We start from the raw sequence: 20,223 nt of genomic DNA, 5'->3' as shown, positions 1-20,223 counted from the left end.
GAGGACAAGCCTACCCCCTTTTCCTTGAAACCCTAGCCTAGCACAGTGCTGGGTACCCTGGAAATGTCAGAAAGTATACCTGGATGTTGTGTAGACAGATCTCCTTAGAGCTTGAGGAAGACACTACACCCTGGAGTGTGAATTGAATGGAGCAGACTGAGTGGCCAATTGTTTTGTTCTTTTATTTTTTTTTAAATTTACAAATAATTGTAAATATGTATGGAATACAGCGTGATGTTTGATACATTTTCACATTTCACATTGCAGAATGATCAAATCAGGCTAGTTAACGTAGCCATCACCTCACATACTTACCCCTTCTTTGTGGTGAGAACATTTAAAATCTACTCCTTTTTAGCATGCAGCGTTATTCACAAAAGCCGAGATATGGAAACAACCTAAGTGGCCATCAATAAATAAATGAATGAAGAAAGTGTGGTATATGTACACAATGGTAAACTATTCAGCCTAAAAAAAAAAAAAAAAAAACAAAAAACAAACAAACAAAAAAAAAACAGAAGGAAATTCTGTCGTTTTTGAGAACGTGGATGAACCTGGAGGTTGTTGTGCTAAGTGTACTATTCTTTACCTTAGTTACAGCTCCTGGGTCTTGCCAGACCCAGTGAGATATCTCTGGGGTCAGGGGAGTGCTGAGGCTGGTTGGGTCCCAGCCACAGGCCAAACCAAAGAGACCAGATTCAGGGTTGACAGGAAACCCCAGGGGTGGCAAACAAAATAAAGATGATTTTCAGGGTCAAAGGGCAGGGTAAGTCCAGAAATTGAAACGGAAGCAATGGATTTGGAAGCAGCGTGAAACAAAAGTAGTATGGAAAACAGCACAGAATGGGTCATAGCAAGTAGCTCAGATCCAACCCATGAAACGGAAGCAAACAGTGAGTTTCCCCTTTAAGGCAGTGCTGGGGACAGGACTAGGCTCAGAGAGACCTCAGGGCAGATGCTTAGCGTGTTTCCAAAATGTACCTTTAATTATTAAGTGCGATCCATGCACCAGCCTGTGAGCCAGGGCTCAAAAAAGATTACTTCACTATAAGCTCTAGGGAAAAGGGCAAAGCAAACCAGTAGTATTTTTCATCTTAGATAACACAGTCCCTAGTCGGCCTTAACTACAAGAGAAATACAGTTTAGGTGTTCCCTTCTGTCATTCCTAATTGCTGGAAAAGGAATCTTTGGTGTTTCTAAAAAACTGGACACAGCTAAGGAAGCTGTGCACTGGCCAGAGGACACATTGTGCCAGGGAATGCTGAAAAGATGGGACTGTGACCATCTGCAGACGGTTTGGGGCCTGGTGTGGGGTCGTGGGTCTGGGTGAGCTCTCTTAGCCCCTTCCTCTGGCTCTTTCACTTCTAAGACAATGTTGTGGGGAGATGGCAGTGGCTACATCCTTGTCTGTACTCCTCTCTCAAGCCCTCCATCTTCATTATCTCATGACCACAGGAAAGGGGTTCTGGCTAAATCAGAAGTTTTTGGTCTAGCTCTTGCTCTGGCTTCCTTGCCTGCTGGGCTACAGGGAAATCGGGAAAATAAAGAAGCCACAGTCATGCTTGTATCTGGGTATTCCATGAGTCCTTGGGGAAATGGTACCATGAGAATACAACATAGACTTAGAAAAGCGCTTCTCAGTTTGCAAAGTTCTTCTGTTTGTCTATCTTAGTGAGAAAGAGGCTCTCCGCACTTAGCAAGTGAGCCAACGAAAGCCCTCCAACATGCCCCTCCAGGCTCATTAGAGACCACACTCCCCTAGCACATACTAGGGACCAGCTATAGTAACTTTCTCCTGTTCCTTGAGCACTCCAAACTCGCACCCTCCTCAAGGCCTTGGCAGCCCCTGTTCCCCATTCCTGGAACATACTTCCCTCGGCTATTCACATGCTAGCTCCTTCTTTTTCCTCAAGTCTCAGCTCAGATGTCATCTTCTCAGAGAGCCGTGTTCACCCTCAATCAAGTAACCCCACTTCCTTGAGAATAAAAAGCACCAGAATTCAAAGCTAGACCATTCTTCTTGTGAAGGAATGGGAGGGCCATTGGGAAAGAACCCAGTGGTGAGATCCAGTGGGAAAACTTTTTAGTCCTTTTTAGCCTTATAAAGTAAGAGTGAATTTCCCAGCTACCCAATCACAAAAATTTGAGAACTGATCATCTATAATTTCCTAAATTAGCACTGGGCGCCACCTTGATGGATAAGCGAGTCCCGCTTCTGAATGGCATGGGGGCAGTAGCGTGTGCGTCCCCCGGATGCTCCTACCTAACGGCATGGGACGCTGATGAGAGGCAGCACATAGCATGAAGTTAGCAGAGGAGGCTTGTGAGGAATGTTCTGATTAATTCTTGCAAGAACTCTTTGTCTAAGACCAACAATTCTGTGATGAGTTGGGTGGGAGGACTTCTAGGCTGTTGCCTGAAGAATGTGTTTTTAGTATTCTAAGGGTAGTGGTTGTGATCCAGAATTCTCTCCCACATAGCCAGGGTGGAGAGCAAGCAAAGGGAGCCTCCTTGTCTGAGCATGTATCCTACATACTTGCATTTGTCACAAAACATCCACGCTCAGTGGTGAACTCCTACCTCCTGGCCACCCCCGCATGTCCTCCATGCCGTGCCTTTTACATGTGTGCACAAAAGAGGGAGCCCATCAGGTCCCTAGAAAGAGCTAACAGTTGAAGAGAGGAACAAGCACTGGATTGAGGGTCAGAGGACCTGGGCTTGGATTCTAAATCCACTCCTTCCTAGCTGAGTTATTTAAGCAAACCATGTTAGCCCTCTGAGCCTCAGTTTCCTCACCTATAAAGCAAGGGCTGGAATCTAACCTTAATCTGCAATTCTAGATTGCTCAAAGAACAAATGAGATAATATACTCAAAAGTTCAAGGTAATCTATAAAGAACTACACCAATATGGGATTCAAAAAACAATTCTATTTAATAAGAAAGAAAGAGTGCCAAAGAGTTTCTGAAGATATGCAAATAATCTCTTTCCTCTAAGAGCCTCTGGTGATTTGGTAGCACTGTATTATCATCAGTAGTAGCATCAGTTTTACAAAAAGACTCACCTGTAAATAAGAAACCTCCTTGAGGTTTTAAGAATGATTTGGTTTGGAAATATTCAGAAACTCTATTCACCCTAGATCCCTAGATGCATAAAGTAAGCATGGCTCTATTGTTATAAGCGTATTCTTTACTTGTCCTTTTATTTGATAGTTGGCCTTCTACCTTCCTTCCACCTCCCCAACCATCTGGGAGCTGTATTTGTTAGAGAGTTAAGACTCTTCAATCAGTAACTACCACTTACTGACTTTCTAGAAGGTGCTGAGCAAAGTACGAGCAGTTTTCATTCATTATAGCTTATCCTTGCAATGACCTAACAGGTGAGTACTACACGTATCTCCATTTTACATAAAAGGACTCTTGTCTCAGAGAAGTGACTTTGCCAGTGTCACACAGTGCTGAAGTGACACAGCAGGCTATTTTGGCTCCTAAGCCCTCATTTTATCCACTGCCTGGGAAAGACAGCAGGGTTTCCTACCAACATAGTGTCTTCCGCTTCCTCTACCATAGACTTGTTCATGAAGTGCTGTTGTGCTCTCCCACCCATCCCCGGCTCCTCTTTGCCAGTGGCTCCAGGCCCAGACCCATGCAGCCTTCCACGCAGCCCGTTCTGACTTCCTCTGAAGTCAGCCGTCCAAGGAAAGTTCCCTTGAAGCAGAGCAGCAGAAGTTTCCACTCCGCAGAGGACTCCAGTCTTGCCAAGTTCTCCACCAGCCAGGCTCCTGGAGGTGGGCCTCGTGCATTCTCATTGCATAAGTGTTATTCCAGCTAGTTCCTGGAATTGGAAACATGGCAAACCATTCACCTGGTGGGGAAACTCTTGCCTGGAAAGGATAGTTGTTTGGTTAGCTGTGCCCTCAGAGCCCTTTCTAGGAGACCAGTTTGTGAAAAGATTTGTTTAGCAAAGTCCATTTCTTAAGTCAAAGTTGTATTATTTTCCCTACTCTTCAGTAACCCAACACATACTTTCCCTTCCAGTGAGCGCTCAAATCCACGTTAGCATCTTCGATCCTAGTTCAGGCCCTCCCCACCCCTGACTGAAATCACACCATGGCCCGCTTGCTGGTCTCTGAGACGAGACTTCCTGCTTCCCGCATGGTGCAGCTCTGGGCCAGCCTCCACATGGCAGCCGGGAAGATCTTTCCAAAGGCCAATCCTATTACATGAGGTTCTAGCATAAAATCCTTCAATGGCTCTCCAGCACCTGAAAAAGAAATATGTCCCTACTGTTTGAATTGTGTGCAACGAGAATGTATTATTGTTATAATTTGAAAGAAAGTGTTTTAAAATACTTCTTTAGCTATGCTCCCCTCTTCCTAGGCTACACATTTCTTGAAATGGGAAATGCATCTTTTTTGTCTCTATATCCATAGAACACAGTTCAGTGCCCTACACATAATAGATAAGTACTCAAGATATGTTTATTAACATTCAATAAACTGATACCAGTTAATCAGAGCTCATGATGAGTAATGAGATATTCAGTGTAACTAGACTGGATTGATATAATTCTAGCTAAAACAGTTTAGGCAGTGTGTGCAACACTATCTGAGATAAAGGTGTATTTCCTTTATAATTTTTGATATTGAAAGTGGTTTTTCCAGGTGCAGTGGCTCATGCCTGTAATCCCAGAACTTTGGGAGGCCCAGGTGGGAGGACTGCTTGAGCCCAGGAGTTTGAGAATGGCCTGGACAACATGGCGAGACCCCATCTCTAAAAATAAATACAAAAAAATTATCCCAGTGTGGTGGTGCGTGCCTGTAGTCCCAGCTACTCAGTAGGCTGAGGCTGGAGGATCCCTTACGCCCAGAAATTTTAAGGTTACGGTGAGCTATGATCATGTCATTGTACTCCAGCCTGGGTGAAAGAGTAACACCTTGTTTCAAAAAAGAAATTAATGTTTTTTTAAAAAGAAAGAAAACGGTTCTTAGACCTTCTCTGTTAATTCATATTAGACTAGAACTCTAGATTGGAGTCCATTAATTTGTGCAAGTCACCCTTTTACTGATGAAGGAGTTAGTGCTCTTCACATTGCCTAGGGGCTCTCATTTTTATGAACTCCCAGAGCAGAACAAGGTAATGAATGGAGATTGCTAGGAAAACAATTTCAGCCCATGCTTTATACGCTCATCTATTTAGGACTTCAATTATAGTCTTTCCAGCAGCTTATATCTCAGGGGGTCAAATCTATATTCTGCCCTACTAGCTCTGTGACATGTAGCAAATTACTTCTCAAGACTTCATGTTTTCATCTGTTCATGGGTTAGGTTATTAAAAATAAATGAAATAATATATATAAAATACTCCCTATATTGGCTGATGCATTCTAGGAACACAGAAAACCCTTGAAATTATCAAAATTACTTATGCACGAGTCTATTTCTCTGTTGCAAGATTGGGCACCTGAATGGGAGGAACAGCGTTTCTCTCAACCCGCCTTCCTCCTCACCTTCCTAGGTGATGATCCTGAATTGATTGGGTGTTCAGCTAATTATTTTGGAGAGGAATTGACATAAGGTCTGGATGTATTGCACCACTGACCTTTAGCAAGAACGAGGCCAAGGCTACAGGAATAGCAGTGAGCCCTAATTTAGGTTTGCATCTGCCAGGCAAAGAAAACATGCTGCCAGGAGAAAGCAGTAGATGGTTTAGTCTTCCAAGAGGTCTTCCAGAAGAACATTTTATTCCCTTTCTTAATGAAATTACCCAAATTTTGGATTTATCCTGCAGTTCCAGAGGCTCAGAAATCTGACTTGATCAGACTCCAAGAGCTGTTCCGTCTCTCCTACACACCAAGAGTAATCTCCTGGAAGCTGTATTACTCAGATATTACTATACAGTGAGATTAAGAAGCTACCAGCACACGAACGTGGAATCCTCACATTGGCCCAGCCAAGGCATTCTCTTACCCTGGGCTGCAGCGCGTGGGATGTCACGTTCACACTCTGAAGGCTGCCAGGTGAGTGAGGCATCAGCACAAGAGGAGTTACGTAAATAAACTATCTAATAGCACCCAATTAAGATAGCCACATGTGATTCCTAGCTCACAGCATGGATAAAATACCAACATTTCCCTCCATTGTGACTCTGCTTTTCTTTTTTCTTCAACTAGATTTAAGATCTGTGGTCGGATTAAGATCGGCTGACTCTCACCGTCCTGGGAGCCATCCTGTCTCCTCACTAATCCTCCTGTCCCTATCTTAAACTTTAACTCTCAGAGGATAATTTTGTCACCACGTTTCCAAGGTCTCTCAAGAAGTTCCTTGTGATCCTGTGTACTGGTAACAATAGTTCTCCTTAAAAATAGTCTGTTACAGTGAAATGAACATAAAAATCTATAGTCTAGAAACCCGAGTTAAAAATAAACTCAGATGCTTTGACTTTGATAAAATGAACCTCATCATCTGTTAAATGAGAATGAAATGTTAATAATTACTCCTCCAGCGCAGTGGCAAGGGCCAAATGAGGTCAGGGGTGTTGTCTACCCCATACAACATGTTAGGCATTATTTTTCTTCTTTTTATATAAAGTCTGGGAATAAGAAAGACACAATTTGACTCTCATTAAAGCAGTTTATAATTGACGCAAGCAGAAAAACCACCCTTCAAATATGAGGCAGGATGAAACACTCAACCACTAAGGAGCTGTCCTCTTCCAGACCATCCACATCTCTTTTGTATCTGAAATACTGGCCCCAGACTTCCCTAGAGGATATGTCTGAGGAAACATCCAGTTGGATGAATTTCCTAAAGACTCGTCTGGGGAGAGGTTCGATGTTTTTGCCCCATCTTGCATATAAACTTGAAATTTCAGTGATATGAAAGCCAAGAATTGGGTGGAGATTCAACCAGAAAATAGCCAGACTTTCTGGATACCAGAAGGAGTTCACTTGGAGTTGGATTGATTTAGCCATCATGTAGTAGCAGACACATGGATTTTTTTTATAGTGAGCACTCACCAGCCCACTCCTCACAGAGTATGAACAGTATTTGGCAAGTGAACCTACCAGCTAGATGGTCATCACCTGGGGTCACCTCAAACGTGACCGTCCAAAAAACAAAAAAAACAAAACCAAAATAAAACAAAAAAAAAGTGAGGTCCTTGCAAAACAGCAGCTGTTGTTAACTGCAGAATGGTATGCTGTTGAAACCAAAGCAGATGTTTTCTTACAGCTTTTTCATTCTATGACCAGCGTTGACTCTGATGCCTCATACTTCCTAACATTGCTTCAGCAAGATAGATCTCCTGACCATAATCCTCTGATGCCAAGACCATTTCCTATCTTCTTATCTTTGCTCATTCTGTTATCTGTCAACAATTAGCAGGGAAGGAGGGAACACAGGGTCTTATCTATAAATCCCTAGTATCTAGCATGGTATCTAGGGCAAGAAGTAGCTTGAGTGTGGGGTAGATGAACAAGTCGGTGAATGAATAAACGGCAAGTAGACAAAAGACTAAATTAGTGAATGAATAAATTAATAAATAGAAGCCTGTGCTTTCCTTCCTCAAATATGAACTAATTGACTTTCTTACTTTATTCTGTTATGGACCAGACTATGTCATTTTGATCACACAGTAGGAAAACAAGTCATTGAAACCTAAAAGATCAAAACAAGTTGTATATTTATTGGATTTAATTCCCAACTCTATGGTGATAGCCTAAGGAAACCTGGTCCCAGAACTGAGATCTAGGTACACTGATTAGGTATGAGCTCTAAACAGCAACCCATTCCCTTAAAGTGATGGATTGATTTTTAAAAGTTCAGGTTGTGTCTCCATGATGAATGACCTAAGTCAATGCCACTTCTCTTCTTATGTCAGAACAGGATCCACAGAGACAAAAACAAACTGATATTTTTCAAGTGCCCAGATCCCTGTGCTTTTCTTACAGCTGCTGTGTAACATAAACATCGTTTTCCTTCATTTTACTGCTGAGAAAGCTGAGTCTTCAAGAGATGACATGACTTGCCCAGAGGCACATCCTTAGTTCACAGATCTCAGGTTCCAATCTAGACCCATCCTTGTTCTTTCCACCCAATACTTGAGACCTAGACCCATCCTTGTTCTTTCCACCCAATACTTGAGACAGCTAGGCCAGCAATTCTCGAACTTGAGATACCTGGGGGTATCTTTAAAAACAAAGTTCTGAGCTTTCCCCTCAGGTGTTCTGATTTGTTAGCTATGAGATGAGGATGAGAATTTGTATTTCTAACAAATTCCCCAATGAAGTTAATGATGGTGGTCCAGGGGTCACACTTTGAGAGCCACTGGCTAAAATGTTAGAAAGGATTATTAACTGTAGTTAATGGAAACCAAGTGGAAATAATGTGAGCCAAAAGGAGCATTTTATCATAAGAATGTAAGGGTATGTCCTGAAATGCAAAGCAAAGAACATAATTGGATCTCAAGTAGGTTCTGGAACCAGAAACATGTCTCTACCTCCATCTTTCATCTCTATTTGTCTGTGAAGTGTGTTTTATTCCTTCCCCTGCACTTATACTTGTTTACAAATCTGCCCTCCTGTCCAGATAGACAACATGACTAGCAGCATCTTCTAAGGTTATACCATTCAGAGCCATCAGTCCAAAGGAAGTCTAAGCCTCTCTCACTAGATCACTTCCAAATTCCCAGAGACTGACTTGAGTTCTTGACATTCCTGTGCATCCAACTAAGGTATGAATGGGATTGTACAAAGCAGCTACCAGAGTCTCATCACTGTAACCATATAAGTTGACAAAGAAGGGTAGTTGATGGAGAAAGAGATTAGATAGCAAACCCAATGGCTACCCACAAGAGCTGGGGTGCATGACGTGTGCATACAGATAAGTAAGAAGTGAGGGAGTTCTCCTGAGCCAGCATACTGACTAGAACACAGGTGAACAATGGCTGGGAAGTGTTTCAGAACATGGTGCTATGGGCTTCAGAAATAACACTTTTTTCTTGGACTAGAGGAGATGCCATAAGCAGTAAATCCATCTGGTTTGCAAATTCTCTTAATCAAGCCTACACAGACAATTCCTAGGGCTAAATAGAGCCAGTTCTGTTTCTTAGAAGGAGAACAATGGAATGTGGAATGTCAATCCAGCGCTGCTAGCCAAGCTGGGTCAGGGAAAAGGCACGGATTACATTCATTAATGTTCTGCAAACCCACCCAATTCCCACCCCCTTCTTGCCGATCTTCACTCCACCCTGCAAGGGAAAAGCCTGAAGTTGCTAAAGAAGAGTTGAAACTAAACTTGAGGCAGATCTGGTCAGATGTTCAGTGAGGACTCACCATACAGGCACCAGCAAAGACCCAGTACTCCATTTCCAAGAAGGAGGCATTTCCAATAGATGCTGCTCTGTGTGTGGCTGAGCTAGGATTTCTTTCCCTGGGTTCCATAGAATAATAGCTGGGCAGCTCCTCTGAGTCACAGGTTTACTTGCTGGGAATTCACGTATTGGGAATCTGGAGAAAGAAAAGTTCTGGTGGGAGGCATAGTGGAAAGAACATTGAACTTAGGATCAAACCTTGGCAGATTCCACTGCTGGCCCTGACAAACCAAGAGACAAGAGACTGTCCCAAGTCAGTCAGTTAAACTCTCTGCACTTTCATCTCCTCCACTGAAATTGGGGAGCATAATTCTCAACGTCCCTTTGATTCACTAGGTTGCTGCAAATAGCAGATGTGATTGGCTGAGAATGTCATGCATGAGGTTTAGCTGCTGGCCAGCACAAGGCTACCACTGGCATATATGAATTATTTGAATTAGTAAAAGAAGCCCCTTCCTACGTGTCAGGGCTTATGGCTTAGCAAGCTGAGTGTGGGTTGCATTTCACCTCTCAGCTAGGCACCCTTGCACAGTGTTAAAAGATAAACTGAGGCACATTAAAAAAACAAAGAGTTTATTTGAGCAAGCAGCAATTCATGAATCAGGCAGCTTCAGACTACAAATAGTTTGTGGGCTCCACCAAAGGGGCAGACGAGGAAGAATTTTATAGGATGAATGTAAGCAGAGCAAAGAAATATGTCAATTAGTTAAAGTTTAAACAATTGCCGTATTTGGACTATCCTGGTAGGAAGTTCATGACAACATAACTAATGCCCAGTTGGTCACCTGTGATTGACTGAGCTTGAGTTTTGTTTTCTTTTAAATTCTGAGTTAGGTTTCAATTTGATTATGTAGGAGCCTGGAGCATCAGAGCCACCTAATCTAATGGCCTCCCATTTAATTATTTTGACAACACCTCCACAGTCTTTATGGTGGCCCCTGAGTCACAGTACCTTCTATAAGAATAAGATAAATCTTCACAATATAGAAGCTTCAGGGAGGTCTCATCAGTCAATGTGGTAGCATGAGGCAAGGAAAACAGTCAAGACAGCCATACCACTATTGTCCTGATCCAGGTTAAAATTTGTCCAGAATTCTCCCCAGGTAGAAACCCATTCCTGAATCAAATGAGAAAGGCAGAGGAGAGAGTTATACATTTGTTTACACTGACATACCTAGCTGGAAATTTCTGAGCCATCAAGAAAAAACATAGTCCTTTAGACGTTTCAAGGTGGTTGGTTTGAATTTGCATATTTTCACAAAACCCCCTCCAGCATCTCCTTCCTGGGTCTTACTATATTAGGCCTATACTTACAGTTCTTTTGAATTATCATGTCTATATCATGTGGGTAAGAGTTTGGTGTTTAAAATTACATAGAAGCTATGTATTCCCAGTACCTAGAGTCCACTAACCCCAGTTGGTGTCTAACTTATTTGTCTTTTTTTTCCCTTTTGGACATCTACTTTCTTCTGCTTCTATCTTTGTCTAAAACACAATGAGACCTATATTTCTATTCAAATTTATGTTCTATTCCAATACTCTACATTGCTCCATTAGTCATGGCACCTGAACCTAGTACCTGGAACCACAAAGAAGAGGCACATAGCACAATCCTGTTCTTTGTGCACTTAGTTCTGAACTAGGTCCTTATCTTTTCCCCAAACCTCACTCTACCTTCCTCTTGACCTAGATTCTGACTTTATTGGTTTTTTTTTCTTTTTCCTTTCCTTTCTTTTTTTTTTTTTTTTTGAGGCAGAGTCTTGCTCTGTTGCCCAGGCTGGAGTGCAGCGGTGTGATCTCAGCTCACTGCAGCCTCTGCTTCTCGAGTTCAAGTGATTCTCCTGCCTCAGCCTCCTGAGTGGCTGGAATTATAGGTGCACACCACCATGTCTGGCTAATTTTTGTATTTTTAGTAGAGACGGGATTTCCTCATGTTGGCCAGTCTGTTCTTAAACACCTGACCTCAAGTGATCTGCCTGCCTCAGCCTCCCAAAGTGCTGGGATTACAGGCATGAGCCACTGCACCCAACTTATTGCTTATTTTTCATTTATATCTTCACCTTCCTCATGAGCTTGATCCTCTACACCTTCCCCGCTACTAAAGATATTGATATCACCTCCCAGATGACATCATACTAGTTCTCTCCTCACAGGTTGATTTTCGGGGTAAATACCTCTCCTGGTTTGGCTGTGCTCTGGAGGCCTCCCACGTTCATCAAACCCACTTCCCAATGAGTTATATGCCCAAGAGGCCACTCACCCTCATAAATAGGAATAGAATAAGTAGAACTTAGGGGAAAATCTTGGTGAAATTTGGAAGGAGCAGGAAGGTGTGCCTGCTTCATGAGGGGAGAACCCGCATGCATATCCTTGGGAGGAAAGAGATCATGAACTTCCTGGAAGTAGAGCCTGAACTCTATACTAGGAGTGGACTAGTGGAAAGCCCTCCACCAAAAGACAAGTTGTAGGAGGCCCAAGAGAGATGTAAGTATGTTCCATATAGAGTCAAATGAAAAATCAATATAGGTTCTCTTTAATGTTGATTATCTGGCTGGGTGTGGTGGCTCATACCTATAATCCCAGCACTTTGGGAGGCTGAGGCAGGTGGATCACTTGAGGTCAGGAGTTCAAGACCATCCTGGTCAGCATGGTGAAACCCCATCTCTACTAAAATACAAAAATTACCCTGACATGGTGACACATGCCTGTAGTCCCAGCTACTTGGGAGGCTGAGGTACTAGAATCACTTGAGCCTGGGAGGCAGAGGTTGCAGTAAACTGAGATCGTGCCACTGCACTCCAGCATGGGCAACAGAGCGACACGCCATCTCAATAAAATTTAATTTAATGTAAAGGTTGAATTAAACTAAAGAGCTTTTGCATGGCAAAAGGAAAAGTCAGAAGAGTAAGCAGACAACCCACAGAGTGGGAGAAAATCTTCACAATCTATACATCTAACAAAGGACTAATATCCAGAATCTACAATGAACTCAAACAAATTAGCAAGAAAAACACAAGCAATTCCATCAAAAAGGGGCTAAGGACATGAATAGACAATTCTCAAAAGAAGATATACAAATGGCCAACAAACATATGAAAAAATACTCAACATCACTAATGATCAGGGAAATGCAAATCAAAACCACAATGTGATACCACCTTACTCTCACAGAATGGCCATAATAAAAAATAATAATAAAAATAGATGTTGGCATGGATGTGACGAACAAGAAACACTTCTCCACTACTAGTGGGAATGTAAACTACTACAAGCACTATGAAAAACAGTGTGGAGATTCCTTAAAGAACTAAAAGTAGAACTACCAGTTGATCCAGCAATCCCACTACTGGTTATTTACCCAGAGGAAAATGAGTCATTATACGAAAAAGGTACTTGAACACACATGTATATAGCAGCACAATTTGCAGTTGCAAAAATGTGTAACCAACCCAAATGCCCATCAATCAATGACTAGATAAGGAAACTGTGGTGTATATGTATATGATGGAATACTACTCATCTATAAAAAGGAATGAAATAATGGCATTCACAGAAACCTGATTGAGACTGGGGACTATTATACTAAGTGAAGTACATCAGAAATGGAAAACCGAACATTGTATGTTCTCACTTATAAGTGGGAGCTAAGCTATGAGGATGCAAACGCATAAGAATGACATAATGGACTTTGGGGACTCAGGGGGAAAGGGTGGGAAGGGGGTGAGTGATAAAAGAATACAAATTGGGTGCAATGTATACTACTTGGGTGATGGGTGCACCAAAATCTCACAAATCACCACTAAAGAACTTACTCATGTAACCAAACACCACGTGTTCCACAATAACTTATGGAAATTAAAAATAAAAATAAAAATAAATTTTAAAAAACATAAAAATAAAAGTTTTGACTTTAGAAAAAAAAAAAAAGTTGATTATCAGTTCATGCTTCCGGGGATGTTGCCTATATCTTTTTAAGCTCTGTATACCTTTCTTTAATTATTGACTGTTTCTGATATGCGGGGTTCTCCCTGCTTCCAGGATTGTTCCGCTCACATTCAGCCTCAGAAGTAGCCAGAGACTTTGCTATCTGCCTGCTGAGAATCCATCACTGGTTTCCCATCTCTGGTGAAGCCTCAGCTCCTTGGTCTGGACACATGCTCTGCAGGACTCAGGCCTGCCTACTTATTAGGCAGCTATCTCCATCACAAGACTGTCAGTCCCTTGAAAGCAGCAACTTAATCTTCATTTCTGTGTTCCTATCACTGAGTGCCACACCTGACACATAATGGACACTCCAAATGGTGATTGTATCAATTGATGAATTAATCAGTATCACACAAAAGTGCTCCCAGTTGAAATCCAATTCTGATTATTTAATTTCTCATCTTTCTGTGCGAAACAAATCAAGGTGCTTCATTGTTTTCAACCCCATCAGTGGGCCCGGACCTTGCCAAAGCAGACCACAGGACTGAGGGATTCTGCCGACAGGACTGCCTCCCACATCAGTGTCTGTAAGACCAAGGTCCTTGAAAACTTAGCCTGCTCAGCTGTAGAAGTGCAAAATATCTAGTAGCCACTGAGAGCCTGCAGTTAAGCAGATATTTTTCTAGTCTGAACCCACACACCCAGATAGCCCCAGGGGATACTAAGGCCAAATGAACGTCCGCTCGCACAGGAACTTGACTCCCCACGGAGGCCACCCTAACACCAAGCCCACCCGTCTTACTGCCCAACACCCGGTGGTCTGACACCCACTTCCTCTTCCACGTTCCACAACAATGACATCTCCTGCAGTCCAGTCTAGCTTCTGTTCCCACTTGCCTTCATTCCAGAATGCCTCATGGAATGGTTTCTGTTTCCAAGTTTTCTCCCAAGAATGAGAAAATCCTCTGCTGTCCGGCAAAGCCACTGCCTTTTATTGCACTCAGCAGGCTTTAACTGAAGAGTTCTCTCAATGGTTCACTGCTCTGTGAAGCTGGTAGCTGCTTTCTTACCATAGATCCTCCTTACCTCTCCAAGGCACAAAATAGCCCAGAAAGGGATGCACGAAGCAAACATCAGCCAAGTAGACACTTGTCGACCTGGTGACATTTCTGCCAACTTGTGACTCTTTACATGGGGAAACCTGGCAGGCAGTTGGAATGGGGATGCTGGGGAAAGGCTATATATGTGCTAGAAAGAGCAAGGACTACAAAGCCAGGAGGGTTTGGTTTGGTTAGGGTTAGGTTCTTGCAACTGGTTGTGGAATGTCTGACAACTCATCTTTCTTAGCCTGCTTTGCCAACAATCTATGAAGTTAGGCAGGTAGGAATCTGCCTCATATTAGCAAGTAGAGGATCAGATAGCCTATGCCTTCCCTGGCCACCAGATCCTTTCTTCGTAAAAACTAGAATAATTCTCCCTTGAATCTTCTCAGCAACTTTCTCAGGTTTAGAGTGGTTTAACAGCTTTTCAAGGACATATATTTACTGTATAGAACTTGGATGGAACATGATTCTATCTCATTTCCAAACCTCATCTCCCGAGTTTCATGTTTTCAAAGTAAAATAAGATATATTCATAATCTCTGCCTTTAGTGAACTCAAGTTTCGGAGCAGAAAAGCTACACTTACATCTAAAAGTGAGTGTTTTGTGCCTCTGTATAGTTAGGAGAGTCTTCTTGGATGAGATGAGATATACGGGCTTTGAAGAATGAATTTGATCCACCCCTTTTTCTCCTGACTACTGGAAAAACTGGATCAAAATTTGTGGCTTCCCAGTAGCAAGTATAATAGACCTGTTAACATCTTTAATATAAGTACTTTTCTCACCTGCCTATAGCTTTTTCCTCCTTTCCTAGGTTTTGTTTATCTTCTCTTTGCCACACAATTTTACTTGAAGTGTACTTTATCTTGTTTTGAGTATATCTTTGAAAGTAAGCTGCATTCAACTATTTTGTAAACTAGGTAGAGGATAGGTAAACAAATTATTCACAGCATGAGAATAGTTCTCTACTCCACCCATACCTAAGTGTACACAGGCAAATATAGCCACTGCTTGGCCAGTTACTGGTTTCAGTGCTTATTTTTTGTCAGCCCCCTGACTTCAAAGCTTTCTCATTTCTGCAGTTGGGACCATTTGCCCTCGCCCACTCTACCTATAGCTCCCTAATTACAGATCTTGAGGCCCCCTGATGTGGGCAGTTGGGGTTTGGAGGAACAAGTACATTAACCTGCTAGGCCTGCTCTGAGGATGTTCCCACTTTCAGTGAAAGTGTTCAGAGTACTTCTTTCAGGCCATGGCTCAGCCCTATCAGAAGTGCTGGGTCCCCAGCTATCCCGGGACCCAGCCCCTGCTGAGATTTCCTGTCCAATCCCCAAATTCCTCCTGGATTAGCATTTCACTCTTGCCAGACCCCATCCTGGAGCCTTCAGTCCTAGCACCAACCCAAAAGCCTTCAGCTGTGGTGGGAAATGAGCACAAAGCGGCAAACAGGAGACATCAGGCACAAACTTGGAAGGAAAAGAGTCAAGGCTGTGCTCAGAGTTGACCTCTAAAATCAGTGGGTCAGAGCAGAGATACTGAGTCACCTCAAGAACACAGAAGGGCTCCTCGACACAAGAGGCTGAATACCCTACATGACGATGTCGACATTTCTGAAGAAACATGAGTCATGTTGCAGAGGTGACCCACTATTAAAAAGAGAAGGTCACAAAGTCAAACCAAGGGGCTCTGCCTGTGGAGAAGATTCTTCCAAACAACTTGTATTGGCAGCCCCATTGGTAGGACCATCCCTACTATGTGATAATTGAGATGCCTTATTCAGATGACATTATGCATTTCATATGTCCATTTCTCCTTGTTCCCATTTCATGCTTGCCACACAACCTTGCATACAGGATTTCATTTTCCCAGTAGGTCTGATTTCAAGGAAAGCATGAGTGTTCAGGCCAATTGGAGAATTCCAACTCTGGAACCCTGATTTAGCAAGCTAGTAATTTGGTTTCTGAGATCTCCTTCAATCTTATGAGCATAGTCTATCCTTCAGAAGCTACCCCTGAGTCGCACTGCCAGATACATCTACTCACAAGGGAGATGTCTATGTCTAAAAGTCTGCAGGAGTATGGAGAATTCACCAAGGGACGGAATGTCAAGTTGTGAAACTCTTTGCCGGCTGAGTCATTTGGGGACCTTGTGTAGCACATGCAGCTCCCAACAAGAGCACTCTTTCCCACATTTGAGATTCTGTTTCTCCCCAATTCCTGTGGGCTGCTGCCCACAGGAGTGGATGTCTGCTCCCTACTGTCTGCCTCCTGTTGGGATGCCAGTATACCTCCTTCCCATAATCGACCTCGCTAGCCCTGGTGGATTTCTTAGCACCAGCTCTCTGTCTGGACTGCCCAACACAGTCCCCAGGGAGCAAGCATACTTTGGTAGGTGAGTACTGTGTAGTTGGACCACTCTCCAACCAGTGGGTGAGAACAGTTACCAGCACTCAGCCCCTCTCCATCCAACCTGTGCTACTGCCTTACCAAACTCAGACTCATACTTTCCTTCCCACCTGGCTCCCTGACCACTTCTACCCAACTCAGCTCAGGCAGGAAATGGTTACCTGGTTACCTTGGGTAACCAACATATTAAGACTTTTCATATCCTAATACAGAGCATTAGTCAAACTGGATCAAGAGGCAAGAAAGTGAGATTGAAAGAATATGGACTTATTAAAACAAATATTTCATGTTTGGCTATCCAACAAGCAAAAGTCTTTTTATACTCACTTTTTGTTGAAGATGCAGGGAAACAGGAATATTCACACACTTGTGGTGGGAAATTAAATGTTTGTAAGTTTCCTGTTGGGGGGTCAAGTTGGCAATATGGTATATTGAAATGTCTTTAAAACCAAAATGCACTTTTAATCATCAATCTCACTTCTAGGAATTTATCCCAAGGAAGTAAAGATACACACAAAGATTAAACTACAAGGATGCTTACCGCAGCATTTTTAATATTAGTAAAAAGCTAGATGTAATCTAAATATTTAGCAACAGAAGATCAGTTAAATAAACATTACATTCATAAAATGAAATACTATGCAGTCTTTTTAAATAATACAGAAATATGTTTATAGATACAGAAAGACATTTATGACACATTGGTTTTTTTTTGTTTTTGTTTTTGTTTTTTGAGACGGAGTCTCGCTCTTTGCCCAGGTTGGAGTGCAGTGGTGCAATCTCAGCTCACTGCAAGCTCCGCCTCCCGGGTTCACGCCACTCTCCTGCCTCAACCTCCGGAGTAGCTGGGACCACAGACGTCGGCCACCACGCCCGCCACCACGCCTGACTAATTTTTTGTATTTTTAGTAGAGACAGGGTTTCACCATGTTAGCCAGGATGGTCTCGATCTGCTGACCTCGTCATCTGCTCACGTCGGCCTCCCAAAGTGCTGGAATTACAGGCTCGAGCCACCGTGCCTGGCAACACATTGTTAAGCAGAAAAGCTAGTTACAAATATATACATTGGGAAAAAAATCTGGAAAGACATCAATGTGATTGTAGCTCTTGTATCTGAATGGCAGAATTTATGGATAATTTTATTTTTTTGCTTGTTTATCAGTATTTTCTCAATTTTAGATAATAAATATGCTTTACTTGTGTAATAGAAAATAAAATAAAATACAATTTGCTTTTTTAAGGGGTATGGACATGGTATTCACACAGACTTGGGTTCAAATCCCAGCTAGATCACCAAACAGCAGTGTGACCACAGAGACATTACTTACATCGCCTGAGCTTCAGCTTCTTCATATCCAATATGGATATAACGGCACTTTCCTCCTGAGGTGGTCTTGAGGTTTCCGCGTGAAAGCATAAATAAAGTGCTTGGCGCAGGGTAGATACTGAGCTACATTTCCCCCCTTTCTTCCTGGATGTCCAAAAATAACTGAGAAAACCATTTACAAGTACAACATGTTCAAACACGCCAAGTCATGTAAAATGTAGATCCGGAAATTATGAGAGACTAGTATTGAGTGCTTCCGCCTAACTCTTTTCTCTCTGATCTCCCCAACTCCATGCAGTGCAGCCGCAGATGCAGAGATTGCCGTTATTAACCAAGGTGTCTTGAAGGTTCGGAGGCCCTCCAGGTGGACTAAAGCAGGCTGTGTTACCCAGCCCCATCAGCAGGTGGGGTCGGTCTCACCTGGGTTCCTCGTTCAGCCTGGAACGCCTCCTCACCAGGCATCAGGCTGTATGTCATAAGGGGCTATTCCATCAGTTACTGCACACATTCGAGACCCTCTCTCACTCTATCTGCTCCCACCTCAATCCAGTTCCTGTTCGTGCCTCCGCCTCCATTTACCGTCTCACTCTTACCACTTAGGATTTTAGCCTCTTCATAGGGGAACTTGGTTATCTATCAGGATTCTGTCAGGAATTTGTCCTGCCTTCTGCCAACTACTCATTCATTTCCTCACCAAACTTTATAACTGCTTAATGGGTGCTAAGCTTTGTGCTAGGACTAAGAGATAAATCAGAGACAGCAGACCCTGATCTTGGGGGAGCGTCACAGCCTACCCCAAGGCTTCAGGTGGGGAAAACAGACTGGAACACAGACCATAACCAATAGCTATTATAACAGCACTACAATGCTGTGTTATAGTAACTATTATCATTATAATCCTTACCTAACACTTGTTATATACTGGGAGTTGTTCTAAGCACTTTATATTATGTTAAGCTTCACTTAAGCATTACAGCCTACCTACGAGATAGGTTAAAACGATTTCTATTTGATAGATAAAGGAAGTGAGGCACGGAGAAGTAAAGTAACTGGCCCAGGATAGCACAGTTGGTAAATGGCAGAACCAAGATTTGAACTGAGGCTTCTTTCCACTCTGAAAAATGACCGAGGATTCTAAAGGAGGTTTTGTTTATGTGGGTCATGTCTAGTGATATTTATCATGTCAGAAATTAAAATAGAGAACTTCTAAAAACACTTATCAATTCCCTTAAAACAACAATAATAAACCTGTTACATATTAATCTAAATAATAAATTTTAACGAAAAAAATCCGTAGCAAAATTAGTAAGAAGAATGCTATTGTTTCACATGTTTGCAATCTCTTTAATGTCTGACTTATTAACATACAAAGTAGATTCACATATCTTTTGCATTCAGCCTATTGTCTTGTGTTATTTGATTGAAGTATATGAAGAAACCTGTCCTCAAACAGTCATGAAGTTGGATAAGGGAGAAGCATTTTAATAATCTGTTCAGATAACTGTGGACATTCCTCTTTGATAGTACACCAAAACTCGACAAGTGGTGGATTTTCAAAGGGTCACTGCCATGTGGAATCTGAAACCAGCTCACAGTGAAAGATACAAGTTTTCAAAAATCCCAATTTTTCATTTGAACTCTCAAATTTTATCACTGGCAGTACATACTGACATTTGTTTTTCTTTAAGTAACTTCATTTCCTTGAAGCCCTGACTTCATCATTTAAATACATATATGTGTGGGTGGATACGTGTGGGGGTGTGTGCAGGTGTTGTGTCTGCCAATTGCAGCGTGTTTGTCAATTGTTCTTTCCAGGAAAATGGTTTTCTATGGAGAAAATGGCTACTTCAGCTCCCAACACACTCACTCACTCCGGTGCTTTTCCTTGAGACCACCACTGTGCTTTTGTAGGCAACAGAAAAGCTTTACCCACACTTCTCATCTCATCACACCAATCATTAAAAAGACAGGCCAGGCACTCGAAGGCTGAAGTTTAACAAATTTGATCATTTTTATTGCTTCATCAAGGACATTAAGTGAAACTGTCTTTTTTCTTCCTACCATGCGCATGTGGTGGTGAGTAATACAATGATAAC

General features: G+C 42.4%; 1 protein-coding gene across 1 annotated transcript in view; it reads right to left on the bottom strand.

Moving 5' to 3' along the window:
* Window positions 1-2,909: 2,909 nt before the first annotated feature.
* The window catches only part of LOC106998852 (uncharacterized), a 93,520-nt gene continuing 76,206 nt past the window's right edge, over window positions 2,910-20,223 (bottom strand). The window contains exons 15-17 of the mRNA XM_077955850.1: window positions 10,323-10,487; window positions 9,333-9,506; window positions 2,910-4,262 (exon numbers count right to left, since the gene is read on the bottom strand). The gene's annotated coding sequence lies outside the window, so the exon portion shown is untranslated. The remainder of the gene's footprint in view (window positions 4,263-9,332; window positions 9,507-10,322; window positions 10,488-20,223) is intronic.

This window comes from Macaca mulatta, chromosome 1 (genome assembly GCF_049350105.2).
Source record: "Macaca mulatta isolate MMU2019108-1 chromosome 1, T2T-MMU8v2.0, whole genome shotgun sequence".
Classification (NCBI taxonomy): domain Eukaryota; kingdom Metazoa; phylum Chordata; class Mammalia; order Primates; family Cercopithecidae; genus Macaca; species Macaca mulatta.
The sequence above is the reverse complement of the archived record's forward strand: the minus strand, read 5'-3'. Positions and strand labels throughout refer to the sequence as shown.